The sequence below is a fragment of the Lagenorhynchus albirostris genome, chromosome 2 (assembly GCF_949774975.1).
Source record: "Lagenorhynchus albirostris chromosome 2, mLagAlb1.1, whole genome shotgun sequence".
Lineage (NCBI taxonomy): Eukaryota > Metazoa > Chordata > Mammalia > Artiodactyla > Delphinidae > Lagenorhynchus > Lagenorhynchus albirostris.
Genome location: NC_083096.1, coordinates 1,791,358 through 1,811,739, shown reverse-complemented (window position 1 = coordinate 1,811,739; position 20,382 = coordinate 1,791,358). Strand labels below are relative to the sequence as shown.

Here is a 20,382-nt window from a genome sequence, read left to right as displayed (position 1 = left end):
TCGGCAAGCTTGGAGGCGGGGGTGGGAGGGGTGTTGCGGGCAGTGGGTGAGGCCCCGTGGACCTCGAACCCTGATCTGCTTCTAGCCGGCGAATAACTGGAATTAACGGAGCAGGTTTAGTGTGCACGTGAGATACTCTGGACCTTTCCACCCGCCCCACCCGACTGCGGGGATAGTCACACAGTCACGTGCCGGGTGGGTCCCGGGGGTCGCACTTCGCTGGAGCTGGTCCCCGAGCCGCTGGCAGTGAAGTGACGGGGAAAGCGCGGGACCGGAAGGAGGGACGCAGGGCTCCAGGACTTCCAGCGCTTTCAGGCTAATACTGGATGCACACGAAATCACATGTTGAGCAAATATGTAAGTTTTAAAGCACACTGAGAAAACGGAAGCCTGTGACTCCACATTATCCACGTGGAGCATATATACGGGCGCTTCCCGGGTTCTACCCCTTGCTTCTTCCCTCGACCACCCCTGTCCTGAACTTTGTCTCCCCTTGACATTCTTAGTCGTTTGATTATAGGTGGAGGCATTCCCAAAGGATATATTGTTTGACTTTTCTCTTTTTGAGCTTTATACAAATGATACACAGTCTTGTGGGATTTGCTTTTATCGTTGAACGTTTCTTTGATTCACCCAAGCTGTTAAGTGTAAGCAAGCTGTAGAACATTTATTTTCACTGCTGTAACATTGCGTTTCTGTGAAGTCGTTTATGTCCAGTTGTTTATCCATTTTTCTGTGGACACTTGTCTCCAGTATTTTGTTATTATTGGAGGCAAACCGACCATGAAGCTAATGAAATTGGAGTTTCAGGGCCCCTCCCATGGGTCTCTCCCATCGACCCGAAAGAGGAGCCTTGGCAGTGTGTTCCCATGGTCATATGTTTGTAAAATCTACAGAAGGAAGACATTTAAACCACGATGGAAGAGGGCCACTTTCTCTTTACGTTCCTGCGCCCCCTCCTTCAGCCCTTTTCAGCTTGGGTGATACACGGCTGCAGGCATTTGGGGTTGAGCCAAGGTGGGTTGCATCAGGGATGCGTTTGAGTTCAGTGGAGAGTGTGTGAGGTTTGCAGTCTCTAATGTCAGGCTCTTGCTTTTCGCCCCAGGGTAGGAAGGTGCATGAACAGATGGTCATATCAGAATAGGAATGTCCCACAACATCCAGCACCTGACCTATGTGTGTGTTGGGGCAGAAACCTAGTTTGAAATGTAGGGAGCTGGAAGCTAATCTGAAAAAACTCAGATGTGTAAAATTGTAAGGGGAGGATCCAGTTCTGACCTGGAAGTTCTCTCCTGTCAGGAACGTAGTCATGCTTCTATGTTTATAAATGCACTTTACATGTTTTCTTTAATGATGAGAAACACACAAAGTAAAATTTGTCAGATTCTCTGAGTTTGTAGGCCGTAACCCTATAACAGAACTACAGTGAGTCTGTCTGGATGTGAAGACACATGTTTTCTACATCCCAAATATTAATAATTAAAAATGTTCAGTAAACTATGTTAGAAGAAGCGCAATCTTCTCATTTTCTCTATGGAAAGTGATGTTATGGAAATCATTGTCATATTAAGAGGGGATTAAGCCTATGCAGCCAAAAGAATGAAGGAAAAGGGTATAGAGGTGTGTGAGACAGTTAATTTTAAAATTAGTATGGTACTTTCCTGGGTTTTGTCACATTTGCAATTTGTTGTGATTTTTCTCCAATTACATAAGCTCATGCCTGACAAAACCTGAGCCTGCCTGGGTGATACTCACAAGGCTGGCAAGGGCCTTCCTGTGCACACCTCTTGCACTCGTCTCAGTTGAACCCAGGAGTAACAGGACCGGATCAGAGGGATGGGGTATACAGCTTTACACGATGTTGCCAAAATGTTTTCAAAGTGCTGGTACCAATCTATACTGCCACCAGCACGGATCAGCCCTTTCCTGTTATTCCACATTCTTTCCAATCATTGTTTTGGTCAAACTTCTTAATTTTTGCTAGTCTACTGAGAGTAAATTGGTACAAGATTATGGTCTTAATTTGCATTCTCTAATTACTGATAATGTCGAACATTTTTTCATGTGCTGATTGTTCATTCATGTTTCTTTTCCTCTTCTAAGCGTTTTTATTTTAAAAAAACATTCTGGATACCAATCTTCTGTCAATGGTATGTGTTGCAAATATTTTCTCCCTGTTTATAGCGTGTGTTTTCAAATATTTTTTTAAAATTTTGACTTCTGATTTTGAAAAAAAAAAATCAAACTTACAGAAAAGTTTCAGGACTAATACAATGAACTCCTGTATACCCTTCACATAGATTCACAGTTTGCTGTATTTGTGTGTAAGAGAGACAATATATAAATTATTTTTGCTGAACCATTTGAGAGTAAGTTGCAGCGTGCACCTCTGAAAACAATGATGTTTCCTTATGTTGGCACAGAAGAATTTTCAAATGTAGGTAATTTAGCACTGATATGATACGTCTAATATACAGTCCACATTGAAACTTCATCAGTTGTTCCAATAATGTCATTTAGACCAGGGGTCCCCAACCCCCGGGCCACACAGAAGGAGGTGAGCGGTGGGTGAGCGAGTGAAGCAGCATCTGCGCTCTCCATGGCTGACATTACCGCCTGAACCATATCTCTCCACTACCCCCCTCCAACCCCTGTACGTGGAAAAATTGTCTTGCACGAAACCGGTCCCTGGTGCCAAAAAGGTTGGGGACCAATGATTTAGAGCAATCCCCCGCACCCCCAGGCCAGGGTCCAGTCCAAGATCTTTTCACTTTCTTTATTTCTATACTATCTTTAGATAAATATTAAGGTTAGCATAGTTAAATATGTCTATCCTTTCCTTTGTAATTAGCAAACTTTGATGTCTTAAAAAAATCCTGGTCTTGCCAGGGGTTGAGGGGAGGGAGGGATGAATGGGCAAAGCGCAGGGAATATTTAGGGCAGTGAAACTATTCTGTGTGACACTGTCATGGGGTACACATGTCATTATACCTTTGTCCAAACCTGTGGAATGTACAACAAGTGGAGTGAACCCTAATGTGAACCATGGACTCTGGGTGATGGTGATGCATGTCTGTAGGTTCGTTGAAGCAAACGTGCCATCTGGTGGGGCGGGGTGCATTGATAATGGCGGGGCTGGGCCTGTGTAGGGGCAGCAGGTAGATGGGGCATCTCTGTACCTTCTCAGTTTTGCTGTGAACCTAAAGCTGCTCTAGAAAATAAAGTCTATCAAATAGAAAAAAATATCCTTGTCCACCCTGCTATCTGGAAGGTATTTCTTCGAATTGGGGGGAAATTTTTAAAGTTTTGCCTTCTACATTTAAATCATTAGTCCATAGGGAATTGGGTTTTGTCTGGTATGAAGTAGGGATCCATTTCCTTTCCTTTCCTGTTTTCCAGATAGCCAGCCAATTGTCCAAACACCCTATATTGACTAGAATCCTTTCTCCAGTGACCTTCGGTTACCATCTCTGGTCACATATTGAGGCCCCAAAGTGTGAACGTCTGTTTCTGGACTCACTATTCTCTTCCTAGTTTTCTGTCCCTGTACCAGTACCCTTCAGCCTGAGTTACTATAGCTTTATACATTTTGCTGTCTGGTTGAGCAGGTTTGCTTCAGGATTGGCTTGGCTATTCTTGGCCCTTTTTTCATGCATATACATTTTAGGATCCACTTGTCAATTTCCACAAAAAAGTCCTGATGTGATTATGATTGGAAATGCATTAATTCTGTAGGTCAGTTTGGGGGGAGAATTGAAATTCCTATAGTAAGATTTTGCTATATATCTCTAGTTATTTAGGTTTTCTTTAACGATTTCTATAGAATTTCTAAATTTCTCTAGAGATACTTGCTCATCTTTGGTCAGATTTATTCTAGATTCATTACAGTTTATGTTATTATCATAAATGTGTCTTAAACTTATGTTTTTGTTTTTAATAAGATTTTTTGGTGACTTTTTATTTATTTTTTTGGCTGCATTGGGTCTTTGTTGCTGCGTGTGGGCTTTCTCTAGTTGTGACGAGTGGAGGCTACTCTTAGTTCTCATTGCAGTGGCTTCTCGTTACAGAGCATGGGCTCTAGGCGTGCGGGGTTCAGTAGTAGTGGCACATGGACTCAGTAGTTGTGGCACGAAGTCCCTAGAGTGCAGGCTCAGTAGTTGTGGCGCATGGGCTTAGTTGCTCTGCAGCATGTGAGATCTTCCCGGACCAGGGATCAAACCCCTGTCCCCTGCATTGGCAGGCGGATTCTCAACCACTGCACCATGAGGGAAGTCCTTAAACTTGTGTTTTTGAATTATTTGCTGATTTATAAAAATGAAATTGATTTTCACATATTGATATTTTAGCCACCTTGCTAAATGCTCTTCATATTTCCAATAATATGTAGATTATTTTTAGTTTTCTATTTAGAGGGTCACATCTTAAGTAATGACAGTTTTGTTTTTCCTTTCCTTTTATTTTTTTTTTTTGCGGTACGCAGGCCTCTCACTGTTGTGGCCTCTCCCGCTGCGGAGCACAGGCTCCGGACGCGCAGGCTCAGCGGCCATGGCTCACGGGCCCAGCCGCTCCGCGGCATGTGGGATCTTCCCGGACCAGGGCACGAACCCGTGTCCCCTGCATCAGCAGGCGGATTCTCAACCACTGCGCCACCAGGGAAGCCCTCCTTTCCTTTTCTTTCTCTTACCTTATCATGCTGGCTACCATCTCCAGCACGGGGTTGAATACATGTGATGATAGCAGACATTCTTGTCTAGTTCCTGGTTTTAAAATACTTTAATTCACACATTTCCTCATTAGGAATGACGTGTGTTGCAGGTTTTTCAAATACCCTTTATCGAGTTAAGGAAGTTCTGTTTCATTGTGAATTTGCTAAAAGTTTCACCATGAAAGAGTACTGGATTATATCAAATGCTTTTCTCCTCTCTTTTTTAATCTGTTGAGATCAGCAAAAGCATTTCCCCCTTATCTAGCAATATGAAGAATTATATTTATAATTTAAAGGTTTTTCAAATGTTAAACACCTTTGCATTCCTGAAATAAGCCTAATTTGTCCATAATATATTTTATATATCTGATATTTTATGTTAACTTTTTGTTTAGGATTTTTAAGTTTATGTTTATAAGTAAAACTGATCTGTAATTTTCCTTTCTCACACTATCCATGGTTTTACAGGCATCAAAGAATGAATTGGGGAATATTTCTTTTTTTTCTCCATTATTCTCTGGAATAAATTATATAATATTGAAATGACCTGTCTGCTGAAAGTTTGGCAGAGCTCCCTATAAATTATCTGGGTGTCGAGTTTTTTTTGTGTGGATAGAAAGATTTTTACCTTTAGATTTATTGTTTTTCACAGTCATAGAACTATTCAGCCTTTCTTAAGGAATTCTTGGGTCAGTGTTGCTAAGTTATATGTGTTTTAATGTTCTTTTCAACTGTTTCATATTTACTTTCAGAAAGTTCTTCATTTTATCTTTTTAAAATGTATTTTATATATAATACTATGTCTCTTTTTCATTAATACTGACTTGATCTTTCTCTCATTTTTTTTCTTAATCCATCTCACCAAAAAGTTTGTCTCATTGTACGTTTCCCAAGAATCAACTTTTGACCTTGTTGATCCTCTTTATTGCAAGTTTGTTTTCCATTTCACTGCTTTATGTTTTTTCTCTCTCTACTACTGTCTTCAGATTATTCTATTTTTCAGTTAATGAGTTTAGCATATTCACCTTTAATCTTTCTATTTTTCTAATATAAGCATCTAAGGCTATAAGTTTTCCTCAAATACTGCTTTTTCTGCATCCCACAAGTTTTGATACATAGTATTTTTATTCAGTTCTCGTATATTAAAATGTCCATTGTTATTTCTTCTTTAAACCATGAGTTATTTAAGGACTTTTAATTTATTTATTTTTATTTTTGGCTGTGTTGGGTCTTCGTTTCTGTGCAGGGGCCTTCTCTAGTTGTGGCAAGCGGGGGCCACTCTTCATCGCGGTGCACAGGCCTCTCACTGTCGTGGCCTCCCTTGTTGCGGAGCACAGGCTCCAGACGCGCAGGCTCAGCAGCTGTGGCTCACGGGCCTAGTCACTCCGCGGCATGTGGGATACCCCCAGACCAGGGCTTGAACCCGTGTCCCCTGCATTAGCAAGCGGACTCTCAACCACTGTGCCACCAGGGAAGCCCAGCACTTTTTAATTCAAAATGTATTTATGTTTTGTTCATATATATTTGTTGCATTGTGGCCAGAGAATCAAAGATCCTTGAGGCTTGCTGTATGAGCTGGTCCATGGTCAATTTTTAGAAATAGTCTAAACCAGAGAAGAATGTTGCTTGGTAGTTCAGACGTTTTACACCTTTACTAACGCTCATGTTCAGATTTGCCTATCAGTATGCCTATCTATCACCCATGAATAGATAAAATAGGTCAGTCAATCTCTTATTAAAATGGTGGATCTGTCCATTTTTCCCTGTAGTTCCAGCAATTTTAGTTTTGTGTATTTGGGGGCCATTTTATTTTAGAATCAGTGTGTACAAAGAAATGTAAGCATCAATATGTCTTAGAATCTTAGATTTGAGTACATTTACCAGAGTCCAATCATAGCCCCTGCCACTCTCCGTACCCAAACAGGAGGAGTTGTGTTACCGCACATGACCAGTTGACTTATTAAGTACTTTTAGAGGCAGTGAACTTCTTACCTTACAGGGAAGCCCAGTTCTTCATTGGAGATCTCTGCTTAATTATAATTACCATTTAATTAACCAGCATTGTGCAAAGCATTTTACAAACATTATCATGTTTAATTCTCAGTACAATCTTATAAAGTAGGTATTTTATCTGAATTGCACTAATGAAGAAACAGGTAACATTCACAAGTGTTTCTTTTTTTTTTTTTTTTTTTTTTTTTTTGCGGTACGCGGGCCTCTCACTGTTGTGACCTCTTCTGTTGTGGAGCACAGGCTCCGGACACGCAGGCTCAGCGGCCATGGCTCACGAGCCCGGCCACTCCGTGGCATGTGGGATCTTCCCGGACTGGGGCACGAACCCGCGTCCCCTGCATCGGCAGGCGGACTGTCAACCACTGCGCCACCAGGGAAGCCCGCACAAGTGCTTCTTTACGTTGGGCCTAAAACCATGTCCCCTTAACTTTCAATCAAGGGACCTGGTTCTAACCATCGTTTCTAGCATTCCCAGCACTTTCTAATCCTTTGGAAACCTCAGAAATAGTTCAAGCTAATACGTGTTGCATAACCCTGCCCTGCCTGACGCTCATCAGTTTTCTCATAGAAGATTTGGACCCTTGTTGTATACATGCCTCTTCTTACTATGACTTTAAGAAAACTAGTCAGTCTTTTTCTTCTGTTTTTTCTTTTTCAAAAACTAGGCAATTTTTACATGTGGGGTGTTTCATTCTTAATATATAGCCTAGTGAGTTAAACTCATTTCTGCACGTGAGTTAGGCATGCTACATGAAGCCTACTATTAAACATCAAGCCCTTCATCTTTTGGTGTTAATAAGTCAACCTCAGAACCACTCAGGCCTCACATGTGGCTGTACCCCACCGTATGCTCTTTAGTAATGAGCTCAGAGTCAGATTTCCTCTTAGGTCTCACCAGAGCACAGTCTAGTTAACCTAAGCTGCGACTCCTGCTCTCTGCACAAAACGTCTTCACCGACATGGTTTTCAGATGGTCTTTTAATTGTGGGACCACGGGAAGCCTTACCCGTGGTAGTTCACATGGGGATCACAGATGGCACGATGAATGCATTGTTCTTGTGCATTATGCTTTATGGCAGGGAGGGACAGGAAACTATCCAGGGTGACTCAGTTAGACAAGAGTTGTGGAATGCGTACATCTTGCATAACCATGCTAAGAGTTTGCCTTAGGCTGTGTCTTAGAACCGGAAATGCTGCAAGAATGTGAGCTGACCTGTATGTTATCCTCATGCGCTGTTCAGACATGTACAGAAACAATAATGCCTATCGTTCTTTGATTCCAGGGACCTTCAGTCTCACACCTATTCGTTTATAGCTACTCCTTTTTTTTTTTAATTGGGGTATAGTTGATTTACAATGTTGTGTTAGTTTCAGGTATACAGCAAAGTGATTCAGTTATAAATATATATATTACTCCTTATTCCTTTAGTATGGAGGCTTGGAAACCCGTATAACTTACGTCGAGGGGAAGACAGGAAAGCACAGGTTGATAGCATTTGGCTGCATGGATACTTTTTTCACTTGTATCATCACAATGAATCAGACCACAACTTGGACTCAACTACCTTCTGCTGTCGGTGACTTTTCCCGATAAACACTATGACAAAATCTTCAAGTTCTAAAAATTGATTTACTCATTCAAGGGATTTCTGGCATCTACCACATGGCGAGCGTAGGAATACAATGATGAACAAGAAAGACGTAGTCTCTGTCTTACAGTAGAGGTGGGGCGATAATTACACAGTAAATGCTGTGACAGGGGACGTACAGAATGTCGGAGGAGTGTGTAGGATGGGAACACAAACCAGACGTGGGGGAAAAGAGAAGGCCTTCCAGAGGAAATGACACCTAAGCTGAGATCTGAAAGGCCAAAGATAAACTGGGACAATTGACACAGGAAAAAGAGGAGGAGGGAAAGGCCCAAAGTGAGAGTACGGCACATGCAAGGAACTGAAAGAAGTTAGGGATCATCTGCTTAGGCCAGGTTATGCTGCAGTAACAAGTGACCCCCAGTCTCAGTGGCACACAACAACAACAGTGGTTTATTTCTTATTCATGCTGCAGTGTGGAGAAAAGATTGTTGGGCGTAAAACTGAGGGAGGAAGCTGAGGTAATAATTCAGGCTGGAGCAGACGGTGGCCTGAACGCAGGTAGAGGCCATGGGGATACAGAGGAGTGGACGGAATCAAGAGATGCAGAGATGCAGAAGTAGAGTTACTAGCTCTCCCTGGTTGACTGGATGTGGAGGGTGAAAGAAAGGAACCATGGTTGACACTCGAGTTGCTTTATTCTAACCACAGAGCAGAGCAGGAAGATTAAAGCTTTTATAGAGATGAATTTAATACAATAGCGTGATAAATATTTTATTGTTAATAATTTTAGAAACGTCTTCCTACTAATCTTGAACACATCATAGAGTTAATGATCTTGGTAATCATATTATTCCTTCTGCCCAAACTCCTGGCACAGATATATTCACAGAACTACATAAGTCTTGGCAGTGAGGCTTCTGGGATGCCAAATTAGGAGGTGTCTAGTTAAAACTAGGTGTGTGTTACAAATCTAAAACTTCATCCTAAAACTTGAACTTATGGGACTTCCCTGGCGGTCCAGTGGTTAAGACTTCACCTTCCAATGCAGGGGCTGCGGGTTCTATCCCTGGTCAGGGAGCTAAGATCCCACATGCCCAGCGGCCAAAAAACCAAAACATAAAACAGAAGCAATAGTGTAACAAATTCAATAAAGACTTTAAAAATGGTCCACATCAAAAAAAAAAAAATCTTAAAAATACCCCTCGAACTTACAAAGTCATTGGATGGTTAGAAAAAGTAGACTGGTACTGAACAATTGTCAGGGAGGAAGAAATTTCCCTCTACCCTTCTAGGTTCTTCTGGATGGTCTAAGAATTAAATTGACATTAAACGTTAACAGGAGAAAATCACGCAAAGTTTCATAACATGTCTTCATGGGAGAGATCCACAAAAACTGAGTAACTCCCCCAAATGGCCAAAACCCTCACCTTAAATACCGTCTTCAACTAAAGACAAAAGAGGAAGTTGCGGGTAGTGGTTTGGGACCTCAAAGGGGAGGAAGGCCATTTACATGGAGATGGAAAAGCAAATGCTTGGTGAGCGAGTTTGCTGAGCCAGCAGACACAATGGGACAGAGTGGACTCTGGTCTCCAGGCCCTGCCGACTTCCCCACCACACCGACCCGGCCCGTATTCTTTGCAGAGATCTCTGGCGATAGCTCTATTTTGGGAACAGGCCCTCTATCGAAATTCTTTTAGGCAGCTGGGGGAAGGTCAGAGTTTCTCCCTGCGTCTTTTGGCCTTGATTGTTTTCAGCTCAAAATAATCCATATCCCAAAGAGACATTTTGGGGTGGAAATTTTGGTCCCCTACACTATAAAGTCTGCATATGTAGACCTTAGCAAAGGGAGGTACATACAGTTTTCATTAGATTAAACACTGCAAAGCTGGTATACTCTGAAGACATCATACAAGAGCCATGCCCGTTGGAACACTTAGAAATCTGCCAGTGTGCGTCCATTTTCCAGAGGGAAAGATGCTGCGTGGACTGTCCCTTTCAAGATTAGGCCTGTTTCTGGGACATTATATTCTCAAGAGATCTTTTTTTTTCTTTTTTAAATATTTATTTATTTTTTTGGCTGTGTTGAGTCTTCATTGCTGCGCGCGGGCTTTCTCTAGTTGCAGCGAGCAGGGCCTACTCTTCGTCGCGGTGCGCGGGCTTCTCATTGTGGCTTCTCTTGTTGCGGAGCATGGACTCTAGGCGCGCGAGCTTCATTAGTTTCAGCACGCAGGCTCAGTAGTTGTGGCACATGGGCTCTAGGGCGCACGGACTTAAGTACTTGCGGCATGTGGGCTCAGTAGTTGTGGCACACAGGCTTGGTGGCTCCGCGGCATGTCAGATCTTCCCGGACCAGAGATCAAACCCGCGTCCCCTGCATTGGCAGGCAGGTTCTTAACCACTGGACCACCAGCTAAGTCCCCTCAAGAGATCTTAAGTTTTTCCAAGGCAACTCTAAATTTCTCAGCAGTGGACATATTGAGAGCGGCAATTCAGATATTCTTTTATCTGGCAATAATCTTCCTTCCTCCCAGTTTTCCCTGCCCTACTTTTCCTGCCGTGATCATTTTTCAACCACACTGGGACCACTAGTCTATTAATTTCTCTATTTTCTCCCAACATGTATGCCATCTTATGTCTTCCTTTCCCATCGTATCCAACTTAGATTCTGTACTGTGGGGTTAACTTCAGCACACCTGCCACAAACCTTGGTGGTTTCGTTCAGTTGCTTCATTTGAAATGTTCACTTTCAGTGACAGTTTACCTAGTGCAGCAAAACAAATCAGTACTTCATATAGGAGAAGAAAATAACATTAAACTGAGATATTTAACACAGGGGGAAGAGTTGGTTATTTGACTTTAAGTCAAGCTATCAAAAACTATTAGTTTTGAGATGTCCCTCTTTGTGTAAGTCTATGATAAAATGTGAATTTAGAATTAGTCAAGATTTCAATGAGGGACGCTTAAGCTCTTATATGTATCAAGGACTTAAAAATATTCTTACATAGCAATTCCCACTCTAGGTTTTTTCCTTATAAACTAATTACTGATACACATAAGGTATATTTTGGGTGTATTTTTTTTTACGTCATTTGATGATAATGTTGTTGTGGTAACAGCCTAAATATTCACCAAAAGGGAATTAAATTAATATTGTATATCTGTACAATGGAATAAAAGGCATCCATTAAAACTTACGTTGAATATTTAATGACATGAGAGGATGTTAGTGATTTCTTTTAAAAAAAAAGGTTAAAAACTGTATTTAGTATCATCCAGTTATTTTGAAAAATATTAATAAATACCCAGAAAAAAAGAGGGAGGAGTTGTGGCAAATATTAATAGTAGACATTTAGATCAGTGGAATAAAATTGAAAGTCCAGAAATAAATCCTTACATTTATGGTCAACTGTTTTTCAATAAGGGTGCCAAGAAAATTCAGTAGGGGAAAGAATAGTCTTTTCAGTAAATGGTGGTGGGACCAGATATCCACATGCAAAAAATGAAGGTGGGTCCCTGCCTCACACTATACACAAAAATTCACTCAAAATGGACAGACTCAAATGTAAGAGCTAAGATGTTAAAACTCCTAGGAGAAAACATAGGAGTGATCTTCACGACCTTGGGTTAGGCAAAACCTTCTTAGATATGACACCAAAAGCACAAGGGACAAAAGAAAAAAATAGATCAGTTTAAAACTTTTGTGCTAGAAATGATGTCAAGAAAGTGAAAAGACAGCTCACAGATTGGGAGAAATGATTTGTAATTCATATATCTGATAAGAGGCTTATATCCAGAGTATATAAAGAGGTCTGACAGCCCAACAATAAAAAGAAAAGTAACCCAATTTTTAAAAGGGCCAACAGTTTGAATAGGCATTTCTCCATAGAAGATATACAAATAGCCAATAAACATAAGAAAAAACTCTCAACACCATTATTTATTAGGGAAATACAAATCAAAACCACAAGGAGATACCACTTCACACCAACTAGGATTGCTATTTAAAAGAGAAAAATGACAGACAATAAAAAGTGTTATATGGAGAAACTGGAACCTTCTTACATTGGTGACGGGAGTGTAAAGTGGTACACAACCATTCTGGAAAGCAGTCTAGCAGTTGCTCAAAATGTTAAGCATAGAGTCACCATGTAACCCAGAAATTCTCCTCCTACACTCCAAGAGACTCAAAAACAGGTGTTCAAACAAAAACTTGTACAGGAATATTCATAGCAGCATTATTCCCGACCATCAGAACCTGGAAACAATCCAATGTGCGTCATAAATGGATTTTTAAAAAGCGGCATATCCATACATTGGAATATTATTCAGCAATAAAAAATTAAGTACCGATACATGCTACAATTTGCATGAATCTTGGAAACATTAAGCGAAGTGAAAGAGGTCAGTCACAGAAGACCACATATTGTGATTCCACTTATATGAAAGGTCCAGAATAAGCAGATTTACAGAGACAGGAAGCAGATCGGTGGTTGTCTAGGGCTGAGTAGGGGGCGCTGTGTGGTAGGGAAAAATGGGAAGTGATGGCTAATGGGTTTCTTTTTGGGGTGATGGAATGTTCTAAAATTATATTGTGGTGATGGTTGTACAACCCAGTACACATATTTTAAAATATTTAATTATACACTTAAAATGGGTGAATTGTACGGTATGTGAATCTCAAGAAAGCTTTCTAAAGTGTTAATAGTAGCTCTTCCTGGAAGGTGAGCTTATGCTGGTTTTTATTTTTTTGTTCATCTGTATCCCCTGCAGTGAACAAGCGTTTCTAGTCGTAAGAAAAAAGAAAGTTATTCGTTTCAATGGTTTGTCTCAGCAAGGTAACTTCTTAGAATTAAGTATAGAAGTTCTTGGGTTTAAGACCATTCTTTTTTTTTTTTTTTTTTTGCGGTACGCGTGCCTCTCACTGTTGTGGCCTCTCCCGTTGCGGAGCACAGGCTCCGGACGCGCAGGCTCAGCGGCCATGGCTCACGGGCCCAGGCCCTCCGTGGCATGTGGGATCTTCCCGGACCGGGACACGAACCCGTGCCCCTGCATTGGCAGGCAGACTCTCAACCACTGCGCCACCAGGGAAGCCCCAAGACCATTCTTAAGTTAAATCACTGTCTTCAGAAGCAAACTGCTCCATTCTCCCAAGCCATTCCTACATCTTCTAACTGTCCTCTACTGTAGAATAGAGGAACGTTTCTGTTTTTTTTTTTTCCATCAAATAATGATATCTGGTGGGTGTTTCTACTTTTCTTGTCTTGTGTGGTGATTCATTCCAGGCTGCATGGCTTTCCATTTTTGACTTTTCATTGTTTGCTGCATCCCAAGAACCTCTGCACTTTAAAAATCTTAATTTGCAATGGTAATATATTCAGTGTGGTTTCACAAATTGGGTTTAATACTTTAATCCACTTTAGCACATCCTTCCCTTACCCCATGACGGGTTAGCATTTGGTGGTAATCCCTTCACAGTGATAGATACAAGCAACAGTGTTTTGCAAAAAAAAAAAAAAAATCTTAAATTTCAATTTGACAGTATAATAATATACTGTGGGAATTAAAATGACTGTGTTAAAATAGATTATAAATAGTCTGAAAGATTATATAAAAGTATTTTAAAGAATTGGAGATTTTCTCTTTATTATAGCATATGTTAATATGTTGATTAATTCTTTTTTGCAGGTGGGTGGATCAATCAGTATCAGATGATAACTGGGCTTAAGGAAAATAACTTTCAAGTCATACTTGCTTAAAAGAGATCTACTTAGTCAAAAGGCTACATTGCTTAAACAGTGAGAAAAATCCATGAATAGGTAATATCAAATTTTCTTCTTAGACATAGGCCATGAAATTAGAAATAACTACATTAAAAAGGGGGAGGGGGGACCAGACCACAAAATCTGCTATAATTCATAGAAAAACACTTCCGAAAGTTAAAAGCAGTATAAAATAGAAATTATTATTATTATGTGAAGGAAGAAGATATATGTTCTTAAAGAGCATGAACATAAGCCTTTGCAAGAAATTTCAAGTTGAAGGTTTTTGCTTATGTTTTTGAATTTTTATCCTTGAAGTCAGTGTTCTGAGAAACAGCCGGAGTTCTGCAGAGGCGCCTGGAAATTGGGAATGTGGGTAGCAGCCTTCAGTTTTCTACAAAGGGGTGATTTCATTTAAATACTCGGTCTGGAGCTTAAAAAAAAATGGAAAAAAGCTTGGAAACCAACGCTGGTTTTTCAGTGACCACTTATGTAAACGTTTACATCTTTGCAGTCGTGACCTGCCCCTGAATTCTAAGGTGGAAAAGGGAAAGCCCTTATATGGCGATGCAGGCAGACCCGCAGCTGGGCTAGAACCCGCTGTCAGAAGTGTTTGCTACGTAACAGCCCAGATGTGTGTCAAAGAGCGGAGGATGCAATTGTGTGTGTACCCCTTGGAGACTTTGCTTAAGCAAAAGACCAGAGGGTGGCGCGTCGGAGAAATGCTGTCAAGTACAAGATACACGCTTCCACTCAGGATTATTATGTAATACTTATTTTGGAGGAAAAAGAATCACACTGAGGCTTTATCAGAGCCCTTTGCTAAGATTGCCTGTCTCCTGTCTGCCTCACCTGCTGTAATTCCTTGAGGGTAGAGACCCTGAATTTTCCCCTTTTTGTCACCAACACCTTTGTAGGCCTTGGCACATCAAAAATATTTGAATGATTTACAAGGATGTAATAATCTACCAAGTTACCAACTAAACGATAAGAATTTATTTTCCAGTTTAAGGTAATTGGTGGCTCTCAGAGTAGAGAGAGCTGCTAACAGGAGCTGTTTGCATATTCTCATTGGGTAAGATAACAACCAAAGGGAGTTCCTGGCCCCTAATATTCTCCACCTTAAACATTCTCGTTCCTACACCTAGAGTATCTCCTTTTTATTTATTTTTAAAATTTTACTTATTTATTTATTTTTGGCTGCGTTGGGTCTTCGTTGCTGTGCACGGGCTTTCTCTAGCTGTGGTGAGCGGGGGCTACTCTTCGTTGCCTCATTGGGGCTTCTCACTGTGGTGGCTTCTCTTGTTGCGGAGCACGGGCTCTAGGCATGTGGGCTTCAGTAGTTGTGGCACGAGGGCTCAGTAGTTGCGGCTCGCGGGCTCTAGAGCACAGGCTCAGTAGTTGTGGCCCACGGGCTTAGTTGCTCCGCGGCCTGCGGGGTCTTCCCGGAGCAGAGATTGAACCCGTGTCCCCTGCATTGGCAGGCAGATTCTTATCCACTGCACCACTAGGGAAGTCCCAGTATCTCCCTTTTATAAGAGTGGGTCATACAAAAGCTTGTACCACAAGCTTGGTTAGCTTGTTTCTCTGAAAGGTAATAGATTTACCTAATAGGTAATAGGATTACCTAATCCAAGTGTGCCACTTGGATTATTCCTAAAAAGCATTACAAATATTTCTGGATTAGGATTCAACTTTGAGAAACGTGAAGATGCTACATTTCCTAAATCAAATAAGATTTCCCTATGAATATGGCTGCTGCAACTTTACCTCACTTGCTTTCTGTAAATAGCCAAGTATCAATTTGTATGTCTATAATTATAATTTTCATCTTGTGAGTAAAAATATCAGTATTTAGTTTACCTTGCAATTACTTTTAAAAAAAAAAACATATGCTCTAATCTGAATGTTTGTGTCGTCCCAAAATTGATCTGTTGAAATCTTAACTCCCAACATGATAGTCTTAGGAGGTGAGACTTTGAGGAGATGCTTAGGTCAGAAAGGTGGAGCCCTCATGAGTGGGATTAGTGTTCTCATAAAAGAGACCCCACAGAGCTTCCTCGCCCCTTCCATCGCGTGAGGACACGGTGAGAAGGCACCGTCTATGAATGAGGAACTGGACCCTCGCCAGACACCGAATTGCTGGCGCGGTGTTGACCTTGGACTTCCCAGCCTCCAGAATTATGAGAAATAAATTTCTTTTGTTTACAGAATGACCGTCTGTGGTACTTCGGTAGAGCACCTGGAACAGATTAAGACACCGTAGTAGCTTAAATATGTTATACGGTAGGATGTGGAATCGATTTCCTTTTACAACGTAAAAAATTGGAAAATGAATGTAATAAATCATTTTGCTTAGCCTTTCTTATGTTTGTCTTTTATGTAGATAGATTTCATAATGACAAAAAAAAAAGAAGAAAAGAAAAGAAGGAACCATGAGTCACCCACAGAGGACGCCAGGGAACTGTGACATAATAAGAAATATGTATGTGGTGTCTACACTGGCTTCCTGGCACAGAGCTCCTGAAACGCTTGGAATTTCTTGAGCGATCGGGTAAAATGAGGCCTCCTTGCTTATTTATAACTAGCCTCTTTCAACCACACCTGAGTTTATGTTAATGAGGTGACTTAGAAAAGACCCTAAGGATGGGACTGAGGGGAGGCTGGGTTGATTAGAGGGTCAGACCTTTCAGCCCCACCCACTGACCTCGGGGGAGGGGCGAGGGGCTGGAGGTGGACTTAATCACCAATGGCCAATGATTTAATCGATGATGACGCCTAAGAAATGAAGCCTCCGTAAAAACCCTAAACAACAGGTTTTGGAGAGCATCTGGGCTGGTGAACACGTCAAAGTCCTGGGAGTGGTGGGCATGGATGCCCCACCCCTCCCCCCATACCTGTGCATCTTGTCCCTTTGGTTGTTCCTGAGTTGTGCCCTTTGTAATAAATGGGTGATAGTAAGTGCTTTCCTAACTTCTGTGAGCAAATGATCAAGCTGAGGTGAGGGTTGTGGGGATCTCCGATTTATAGCTGGTTGGTCAGAAGTACAGGTACCCGGGATTTGCAACTAGCATCTCAAGTTGGGGATGGTCTTGAGGGACTGTGCCTCTAGCCCGTCTGCACTAACTTTGGGTAGTTAGTGTCAGAATTGCTTAATGGGACAGAGCATCCCACACATCTGGCCTCAGAAGTTTTGTGAGTAGAAGAAATAGTCATAGTTTTCTTTTAGGAACCAACCTATCATTCTAACAACTTATAAATAAAAAGAAAGAATCAAACACTTGTCTGGCCTTCCTGTACAAACTGTACCTGAGGGTAACCACTCGTTGATGAAATGGTTTCCCTTTGTAGAGAGATTCCAGCTAAGAAGCGAAGCAGGCCTCATTAGATCCAGAAATATCACAGGGCTGCAGCCTCCAGTGAAAGAGCGGGTGTAAGCAAAGATCACCAACGGCTGCTAAAAGCATTAGGTGAAAAAAGGACAGAACTTGACAGTGTTATGAGTCAGCCTGGCAGGGCCTGGGCCCTCTGAACAATCCCAGCGTCACAGAAACAGACAGATATTCCGTGCTTCCCGATGGAAGCACGCAAAACCACTTACACAGTGTCCATGCCAAAGAACTTGAACCTAAATCTGATTGAGCCTCTAGATGTATGAATTACAGAAAATATAAGAGACAGAGGAGGCTTTTAAACAACGTCAGTGGCATGCAATTAGCAAGGTTCAGACTGTGGAAAAACTTACAGGAAAAAATGACAAATACATTTCCAGGAAAAGAAAGGAAGTGAGCCTGACTGAAACAGAGGAGGAACCCATGGCTTAGAAGAGACATAGAAACTGAATGTAACACGTGACCCTTATTTGGCTCTTAAACAAACTGGTCGTTAAGAAAGAAAAAAATTCAAGAGCTACCCAGAAGGCTTTCTCTACTAAAGGCAGAGACAGGGTCACAAACCCCACCCACTGTCTTTGCCTTTTCTTGGCTTAAATCCTGTAATTAAAGAGGTGTGCCTTTTAGTTCACCCTTCTTGTCCAGAGCTCACACCCTTTACAAGTCAGCACATTAAACCTCATCAGTCACAGATTCTCAGACTTTGCTGAGTTCATGAGCTTGTTTCCCAAGGGCGGGCGTCAGTGAAACATCTACAGCTCGAAGGTGATGATTTTTCTAAAAGCCACCGACTTCATGAGGGTACTGAGCTCCCTGGTCTTTACACGTTTGATTCTTCAGAGTCGATTGCAAGTGATACGCTGGTCAAGGGGGTTGGAGCAGGCCTGGCGAAGATGGTGATGTTCTGATTTCTTGTGTGTTTTGTCTTTGGAATTTTTTTTTTCTGTATGTCTTCATAGGAATGAACGAGAGTTTAGAAGACCAAATATTTCAAACCAACCAGTGAAGCCCTTTGGTGCGGTTTTGACTCCAAAGCAGCAAGACTGTCTCCTGGTCTCCCAGGGCCATACGCCACGGGGTCACTTTTCAAATTAAGGTGCAATCCAAGTGAAGGTGGAAAGGCAAGGTGTGAGGTCCTTCGACAGCATCCCTGGTAGGTAACCATCCACTCTCTATAAACACCTCCAATAGGAAATCTCAGCCACATTTTATGAAGCTTCACTGTTGCCTCACCAGGAACCAGTCTTCCCCATTTCCCAGGACAGCACTTCAAGTCTTAGAGACAGTGTTCTCATCCCCACCCCAAGTCAGTGATTCCTACCTGGAGTCTAGGGAATGTGAGGGGACAGCCATCCTATTGGACAATAGCAGCTCCTTGGAACAGCCAAGGTTAGCAGTTGGGGGCTTTTCCTTAGATGCCGTGATGCTCTGTTGAGGTTAGAAATTTATTTCAGTGGTTAGAAAACAAGAACATACGCTAAAATCTTTAAAAATGGTTTTATTTTATTTTTTTTAAAGATTTTTCGGTTTTGACATGGACCATTTTTAAAGTCTTTATTGAATTTGTTACAGTATTGCTTCTGTTTTATGTTTTGGTTTTTTGGCCACAAGGCATGTGGGAGCTTAGCTCCCCCAGTGCGGGGGGTGTGGGATCAAACCCACAGCCCCTGCGTTGGAAGGCGAAGTCTTAACCACTGGACTACCAGGGAAGTCCCTAAAAGTGGTTTGAAAACCACTCTCTTAAGTTTTCTCTTCCCCAGGGTAAACATTGCTTGCTCTTTGAAATATTGGTAATACAGGTTTATATATTTTTTAAAATATAATAAATAATGAAGTATAAATTATATATAAGAAATTACATGTATATTATATTAAAATATATATGTATGTTATTAGAAAAGGGTAGCCTCACCCACAGTCACTTTTAGGATAAGACCTAGCGACTGTACACATCACTTGTCCTCACATCTCACTGGCTGGAGCGTTGCCACGTGGCTGCACCTGCTGTCAGGGAGCTGGGGGAGGTAGTGTGTGTCTGGCCGGGGTAAAACTTTCCCTGCTCTGGAAGGAGGGAAGAGGCAGCGTGGGGGGCTCTTGGCATCTCTGCCACGATAACTCTAAATAGAATCTATGCGACCACATAGCATAATGACAGTGTGTCCCGGTTTTGTCACCAGGCCCAATGGTGAGGCTGCGTAAGGGTCACGGGAGTGGAGACACACAGAACGGAGCCAGTATTCAGTTCAGGAATCATAGGATGTAGTGCACGTGGTGAGCACACAGCACAGCTTAGTAGGAGTAGGGAGAACCCAGAAGGGGTACCGACCTCGCGAAGGAGAAGTCCGGGAGGAGGCAGCTCAGCGCCAGCAGGGTCCCTGGTGGGTGATGGTTTCAGGACGTCTGTGAGTGGGACTCGCCCTCGGCTGGGACAGGGCCTCGGGCAGCGCCTGGACATTCCACAGCGTCTGGTCGGGTCCTCCAGCCAAGAGCCTTCAGTGTCCGACTCGGGGGGGTCTGCCTGGAGGTGGGCAGGTGCTGCCCCAGGGCCTCTCGTCTCCAGCAGCTACCCTGTGCCAGTGAAGCTTTCCGTGGCGTTACAAGGCAAGTCCTTAAATTCATTCTCTGAGTCTGTGAGTCTCTTCCTGTTTTGTAGACAAGTTCATTTGTAGCATCTTTCTTTTTAGATTCCGCATATCGATATCGTATATTGGTCTTACTAACACAACATTGTTAATCACCTATGCTTCAACATACAATAAAAATTAAACAAACAAACAAAAAACAAAGTCCTCATCTAGAGGAACGCTCTTAGCTCTTAGCTCTTACGGACGCACTCACAGCCCGGCACCCGACGCTTTGGAACAACCAGCCTGGCAGTGGACACTGGCCGTTGGGACTCCGCTTTGACTGCTGAACAAAGC

At 42.1% G+C, this 20,382-nt stretch overlaps 1 long non-coding RNA gene across 3 annotated transcripts; it reads left to right on the top strand.

Moving 5' to 3' along the window:
- The first annotated feature begins 31 nt into the window (after positions 1 to 31).
- Positions 32 to 19,279, top strand: LOC132507383 (uncharacterized). 3 transcript variants are annotated; one of them, XR_009536163.1, is made up of 5 exons: positions 32 to 357; positions 13,996 to 14,126; positions 16,281 to 16,355; positions 16,456 to 16,623; positions 18,421 to 19,279. It is a non-coding gene; the product is annotated as an uncharacterized LOC132507383 (long non-coding RNA). The 3 variants fall into 3 exon arrangements; XR_009536166.1 differs by lacking the exon at positions 13,996 to 14,126; XR_009536165.1 differs by lacking the exons at positions 13,996 to 14,126; positions 16,281 to 16,355.
- The last annotated feature ends 1,103 nt before the right edge of the window (positions 19,280 to 20,382 follow it).